The sequence below is a fragment of the Phlebotomus papatasi genome, chromosome 2 (genome assembly GCF_024763615.1).
Source record: "Phlebotomus papatasi isolate M1 chromosome 2, Ppap_2.1, whole genome shotgun sequence".
In the NCBI taxonomy this organism is placed as follows: Eukaryota; Metazoa; Arthropoda; class Insecta; order Diptera; family Psychodidae; genus Phlebotomus; species Phlebotomus papatasi.
In genome coordinates, this window is record NC_077223.1 from 41,107,577 (window position 1) to 41,115,004 (window position 7,428).

At 35.3% G+C, this 7,428-nt stretch overlaps 1 non-coding gene across 1 annotated transcript; it reads right to left on the reverse strand.

Moving 5' to 3' along the window:
- Positions 1 to 2,979: 2,979 nt before the first annotated feature.
- Positions 2,980 to 3,052, reverse strand: Trnat-agu (transfer RNA threonine (anticodon AGU)). Its single transcript has one exon. It is a non-coding gene; the product is annotated as a tRNA-Thr (tRNA).
- Between the last annotated feature and the right edge of the window lie 4,376 nt (positions 3,053 to 7,428).

Here is a 7,428-nt window from a genome sequence, read left to right on the forward strand (position 1 = left end):
GAACATCCGGATATTATAAAAATAAACTTCATGAAATGGCAATTTGTTAGTTGTCAAATTCAAATATATTTTCAAAGCTTTTTAAGTGTCGAAAGAAAAGAGCGCTACAACTAAATCTAATTCTTTAATCGGAGTAAATGATGTAGTATAAAAGATAACTTCTTTCAGATTCACTTAAGCAGTAAGTGATTTCGGTTTACTTCGTCATTTTCCGTGGGAAAGTCTCCCGGTCGCTTTCTTTTTATGGAACCCAACTTTGGTCTAAGGCTTGTGGGGTAGAAAAAAAAGCGCGAAATGAAAATAACTAACTTGGAATTTTTACATTCATTTCATAAACTAGTTTTCTTGCAGGCAGCCGTCTTATGGAAAAAAGCAAAGAAAAAAAAGGAATCACGAAGGATGAAAATTCGAGAGCAGGAAAAACTTTTCCAGCCATGAGAAAATCCAACCCACGGAGTTTACGCAACACGGAAAAACTCCTCTCACATTCATTTGCTCTTTAATTAAAATTAATTCCACTTTCTTGAGACTTTTACTACCATCAACTTTCTCTTGGGCTTGTGAATTTTCCACGATGAGAAATGGGCGTGTGAGAAAAATTGACTAAAAGTTAATTTGCTTTATATCCTATCTTTAAGATGTTGTCGAGGGTTTAATTGAAATATCACAGATGTGGATCCCTAAAGCTTACTTCCACAAAAACCTATCAGCTTCAATAATAAACAAATAATCGACTGAAAGAAAGCGTAATTGTCTTCCAGGAAAAGCTTCCATGCGGAATTATTGTGAAAAAATACCCGCTTGCAATATTAGGCCTCCACTCACACTTGCGCCAAATGACGGGATATTTATATAAATATCATTGTGGTACCCATTCCCTGGGATATGAATACGCTGGAAAAGCCATTCTTTCTTTCTGCTTCATCGTCAATGAGGGAGAAGAAATACGCCACGGGCGAGACGCGGAAAAATATACAACAATAACCAGGAGAAAATGCCCTCCATTTCACCATCAAGATACATTTTCAAGGTTTTACCCGCTACGTCCCACAACAGCCTACACTTTGAGCCCAACCCCCATTCGTACTCTCAGCTCTGCATCATGATCACTCTGGAATACTCCTACGGATATATACAAGTATATTGACGCAGTAAGAGTTGATATTCTAACAGATAAAGGATTTTTACTTAGTCAGGGATGTTACGAGGCTAACCCGACTGTTTGATCAGGTATGTGAAAATGGATAGTATTGGCATGGACCATGTTCAAATGGCGACTAATCAGACCAACGATACCACTTAAAATATCTCAGATGAAATAAATAAGTCAGTAAGTCATTAAACTACGCTGATTTCGACTGTTTGAGTTTAAACATTTTATATTGGTTACGGTTTCATTATTGAAAGTTTATGATTTATAGGCTGAAAAGTTACAGATAATAGTGCAACAAAATTAAAACTTTTTTCGTGTGATTTCAAATAACCGATATTTTCGTGTTCCTTGGTGTCTCCCGAGTACATATCCCGAAGAAAGTTATGATCCAACTTCTGATTTCTGGGCTAGATTAAGATGAAAATCTTTAAGAAATTGGTTAGAAATATTTTGTGAAATTTGCTTTATCTCAAAAATGGTACATTCTAGGATGTTGGTATCAAAAAATGACTCAAGGATGTGTAGAGCAGAACTCAAGGAAAATATTCCAGGAACGAACCATATCCCTATCTCCTCATTTTCCTTGAAATGTTCCAGATTTTCCCCATAAATCCCTAAATATCTTTCAAAACCATTAAAAGTATGAACAGGACGACTTGGATCGTTTACAAAATATATTCTCCGGAATATCATAGGATTATAAAACTTACCGTTATCCAGAAATTATGCATTTGAATTACTGACGAAAAGTACATACAGTGGGTCCCAGTGATAATATCTATTACATCAATTTTGGAAACATAGCACTAAGGTTTTCACAAAATTTTACAATTAACGAGCAAAACTCTTAGGTAGTAAGCAATTCTAAATCTCAGCTCAGGATGGCTGTATGTTACCAAAGTCAGGGTAAGTATAACTGAGAGACTAGCGTGCTATAAGTATTTACTTGCCGAAAAACACGTCTTTTGACCATCTACGACTGAAATAAACACGACCGTTGTAAAACCGTTATTAAATGAGCTCTTGAGGTGCCACTGCTGAACCGTCTAGAAGCATGGGCACTTCTGATTTTCGATAGATTAGAATTTGGATGGAATCATCTACACGAGGGAATTTTAATTACAAACATTCAATTCGAAATAAAAGTAGGGGAAAGTGCCCATGCTTTGCACTGTCCCAAGCTTCATAATCTTCATAATGACTAAATTTTTCCTATCTTTCTCAATTAATGTGACTCATCTCACCTAAGTAGGGAAAGTGTCCAGTATTTGAGTCATAATTATTCAGAAACAGATGAAAAATTTAGTCATTATGTAGCTTGGAACCATGCAAACCATGGGCACTTTCCCCTATGCATAGGGTTTTAGGCCGATGTACTTCTGTTTATCTTTTGGCTATTTCTTCTGAAGCTTCGTTTATATTCGAATATTCTAATTCAAATAAAAATTTGAAAACTGAATAATGCACAAAATGGAAAAATAGCCGTGTATTTCCAAATAAAACAAAATAATTATAATAATAATTTAAGTTCTGTTATATTAAAATAATTATTCAAGACCCAAATGACTTAAGTTCGAAACGTTTCAAAATAATTTAAAAAGTCTACCAGACTTTCTATTTTAGTTAAGGCACACTTGTGGGGAACTTATAAGTGAGAATGGAGAGAACTGGAGAAAATTGACTTCAAGAATTAACTACGGGGGATTGTGAGAATTTTACGAACTTTAGTTCAATGTTAATTGTATTTATGTACAGAGAAATCGTCAGTCGGAGCAAATGACACTCCAATCATCCAGTTTCTTCTCAATGGAGGTAGGAAAAATTCCTGCCTCCACCCAGAATCGAACTTGAGACCTCTCGTTAACTAGACGAGTGCTCTACCAACTGAGCTATAGAGGCTATAACTACGGGGGATCTTCTGAGACTTATCAGTGCATAGCACAATGAGGAGCATTTAGAAGTTTCCCCGTATAGACGACGACGCCAGAATCAGTAAAAATAATGCTAATGTGTAACTTCTTACTGTATTATGTGCTGGATCAATTACGGTTTTAGCCAAGAGACACCTTAAAATAATTATAATTAACTACATTCCCATCAGTTTTCCACTAAGAGGTCTCTCGGCTCAAGCCGTGATAAGAGTCAGATTTGATCTGAAAAGTTAGTACTTAAATTGGTAAAATATGCACTACCACTGATCGATAAATCCGAGACAGATTACCGTAGTATACAGAATTGCTAAGTGTATGCAAACATAACACAAAATTACGGTAGAATGAAGTATTGAGTAGTGTATAACGGGCCAAGGTTGTACAGATACGAAAGGAAAAAAAACTGAATCATGTCATGAAAAAGAATCTTAACAAACTATACGTTTATGTTTCGGCTAAGGGCAGAATCACGTTGACAGTAAAATGCCCACTGTATTTCGTTAATTTACGAATTTTCATTGCAATTCTTACGCAAATTCTCGATTACCGTATTACCTTATCTCATACTCGGTGGCACTAGGTGAAAATAATATGAGAAAATTGAAGAAATAAAACGGAAATGCGATAAACGGTGAGCAAAAAATATATTTTACGAATAATTTCTCTTACATTTTTTCCTTATTATTAATTTCAATTTTTTTTATATTAGTTTCATCTAGTGCCAGCAAGTATGAGATAAGGTAATACGGTAATGGAAACTTTCCGTAAGAATTGCAATGAAAATGCGTAAATTAACGAAATACGGTGAGGCTACGGGAAGCATTTTATTCTCAATGTGATTCTGCCTTAAAAGTGAAAATCTTAAATTTATCTATAACTCTTCCCCATAGCTTAACCATTTCAACTCGAACGGAGAGTAAACTTCCTCTGGCTGAGAAAGGCAAATCGATAGTCGTACGCACCACAACAGAAGGAAGGCCCATCAAATTTTCTTTGCAGCATCCTCTGCCCATCCTCTCCTCCCATTTCAGGATGTTTTCTCCGGCGTTATGCGACAACTGAAAGCGGGCGAACTACAGCAAATGTGGGGCACAGAGGGTGAGTCTTTAGCAGTCACCCCCTATTTGTCGGGTTTTGGGCCAAAACAGCTCCAAAGACATGAGGGAGAAAAAAAGCAAAGAAGTTTTGTTTGTTTTGCCCAATACATTTGCAGAAGTGGGTGCAGTTGGGAAGGTTTGGGCGAAGATTCCTTCAGTGGCGCGAAAAGTTTCTGGCGCAAGACAAGAAGCCGCGCTCACGAGGGGGTGGAAAATTGACGGAAATTTATTAATTTATGGAGATTTTCTCTTCAGTTTTTGCTCATCCCGGATATTCTGCCAAATTTTAATATTTCACCCAAAATGAGGTTTTCCTTCCAATTCCCATTCACTTGTCCCCCCAAAATTCTCCATCCCCAAAATGTGTCCCAATGAGTGTTGGTTGAGATTCGAGGGCTTTTCCTATCGTCGAATTGGCAGAATTGGTGTGAGGAAAGCAACTTGTTGAAAATATGTCAATTTTCTTCTACACTCTATTTTACGTCGACTTTCACAAAGTACATAAATTAATTTCACGCTAATAATCCGCTACCACGAAATCACTTTTCGAGGATCATCTTTCAATGATAAATTTATAACAGAGTTTGTTTGCTTCAGTGTTTGAACTTCATTTTCAGAGGGGATTGTAATTTTAAATCTCTTAAGTTTCCTTACGAAAATAAAGTCCCTATTAGAAAATTTGTCAAACAAGCAATAATTATTTAAATTTATCTGAAACAATTATAGGAAAATAATTTTATATCATAATGCTTCTTTGTCCTCTAAAGTTATTGAAAAATTTTCAATCAACTCTTTCATAAGATTAGTTCATTTTTCAACGAAAAATTAAACTTAATATGCTATTTAAAATTAGTTAAATTATTTGTGGTCGGTATTTTGGTAAAAATGACCAGGTAAAAATTTCCCCTATGGTCAGTAAATGAAATAATTTGATATGAAAACGAAACAATTTTGACCAGTAAAAAGTAGTAGGTATGATCAGTGAAAAAATATTGGAATAGTAAATTTCTAATTTCGGTAAATAATATGTAGGGTAGACTCATCACGTATGAACTTTATACACTTATGGAGAGCTTGCAAAAATCTTAAGTTCTTACCAAAAAATGATTACGAAAAATTACGTCAAAAATTGATAAACTTTATGATTTTTCGATTTTTTTTTAAGGTACCAACTTAAGATTTTTGCACGCTCTCCATAAGTGTATAACATGCATAAGGGATGACTCCACCCTTGAAAAAAAAATAGAATTTTATTAATAAAATAATCAAACTGGGTTAGTATAATTAGACCTAAATTGATTTTGTATTGGCCTATAGCGAATTTTTGCTATTGGCTCTGGCACACCTTTTAGATAAGGAAAATGTCATGTAATCGAAATTCACATCTCTTTCCTTCTAAAAAGTTTCGCATTTGTCTATCTCACTCTTTCGAATTCTTCTTCACCTTTTGAACATCATAGCCAATTCAATTTAGTTAAATCCAATTTTGAGACCGAAAGAGTAGGATAGACGTATGTATGCACTGAGAAAAAAATGGGGGTGCGATTAACTTTTTTTAGGTGTAAAAATATATCAACATTTTTTAATGTTAATTTTACACCTTTTTAAGGGTAAAATTAACATGAAAAAGAGTAACTTTAACCCCTAATACACCTAAAAAGCGTAATATTTACACCGATTTCGGATCAATACTGCAGGGTAAAATTAACATTTCCGGAATGTTATTTTAACTTTTTTCGGATTTCTCTCAGTTTAGGGTTTATTTCGGTCTATCAAGAGTTTTCCGATCATAAGAGCTGGCAGTTCGTTTCGGATTTCTCTCACTCAGTGTGCAAATCTTTCGAGAACCAAAAGGACGTGAATTTTGATTTAATAAAATTTTATCAATCTAAAAAGTGTGCCACAGGCATTACTTTCCAAATTAAATTTCTACTCGTGTTTGGGCTCGTTGGTAAGGTCTTGAAATTTCCTATAGAACTAAATCGGGTCTAATTGGTTCTGAACCGGTAATGAACTGATTCATAGGCGATAACTAATTTTTATTATATGGAATCCGGCCGATAACTTGATGCAATAGAGAAAACACGGAATTTCGACCTGGTTCTTCTCCTCCTTTATTCTCTAGCCAACGTTTCAGAGCTGAATGGCTCCTTCCTCAGGTCTACAATATACATATAAACATAGATTTAAAAATAACTCATTTACAAAATCATAAAATTCCTACATGAAAATTGGTGGGAAAAGGGTGTCAGGGAATTCTTTCACTATCACTTTTACATATATGGACGATGTGCACATGAAGGTGGTCAGATTGGGAATGGGAAGCCACAGATCTCTACATCTCCTCACAGCTGTGATAAGTAATTTTTATCTGAAAATTAATTCTATTACTTTAAAAAAAAACTATTCTGGGGATCTTTTGAATGATGAATCGGTTTAAATCAGTTGAAAACCAGGAAATGACGCGAAAATATTTTTGAGATATAGCATCTAAATCTCGAATTCGAGCATTACGCAAAGATTGGGACGCTTTGCCACCCCTATTTTAACTGCTCGAACTCCAAGAGAGAGCAATTTTCACTATCTACTTTTTTTTCAAATTCTCACCATCCTGGCTGCTAAACGGTAAGAGATATTGACTTCTGGTCTTCGGTGACCCCCCACAAGTCATCATGCTCTAGAGAACTAACTTACCCAAAGTACATCCCATCCCTGCTAACCCCTCCAAAAACATGTTTTTTTGAGATTGCAAAAAATTGGCCCTAGCGATTTCAATTATTTTCAAATATGTTTTGTAGTTAGTCGAGCTGAACATTTCGTCCTTAGAAGACACCTTTTACCGGTTAACCCTTTAAGGACGATTGGGTCACCGGTGACACAAAAATGATTTTTTTCCTACGGCCTCCTAAAGCTATGTTTTGCTCTAAAAAGTCAGAAAATGTGATTTTTTCTGACCCCCGATTTTAGACCTTCTCGTCCTTAAAGGGCTAATTCGCTATCTCGAATTATTCAAGGTCAAAGGTGAAACACCCCGGAGGGCCTAATTTTTAACGGATTTGGAGAAATTTGGACATTTTTGAAAGATCTTTTAATTCTGAACTCGACTGCATCTGTCTTTTCTTCGGTGATAGATCGGGAAAGTAACGGTAATAGCCTTAATTTAAAAATACTGTTTTTCGCATTTTTTTTTTAGTATTTTGACCCATATAAAATTCAAACGGTAAGAGATATAAGCCTCCAGTCTTTG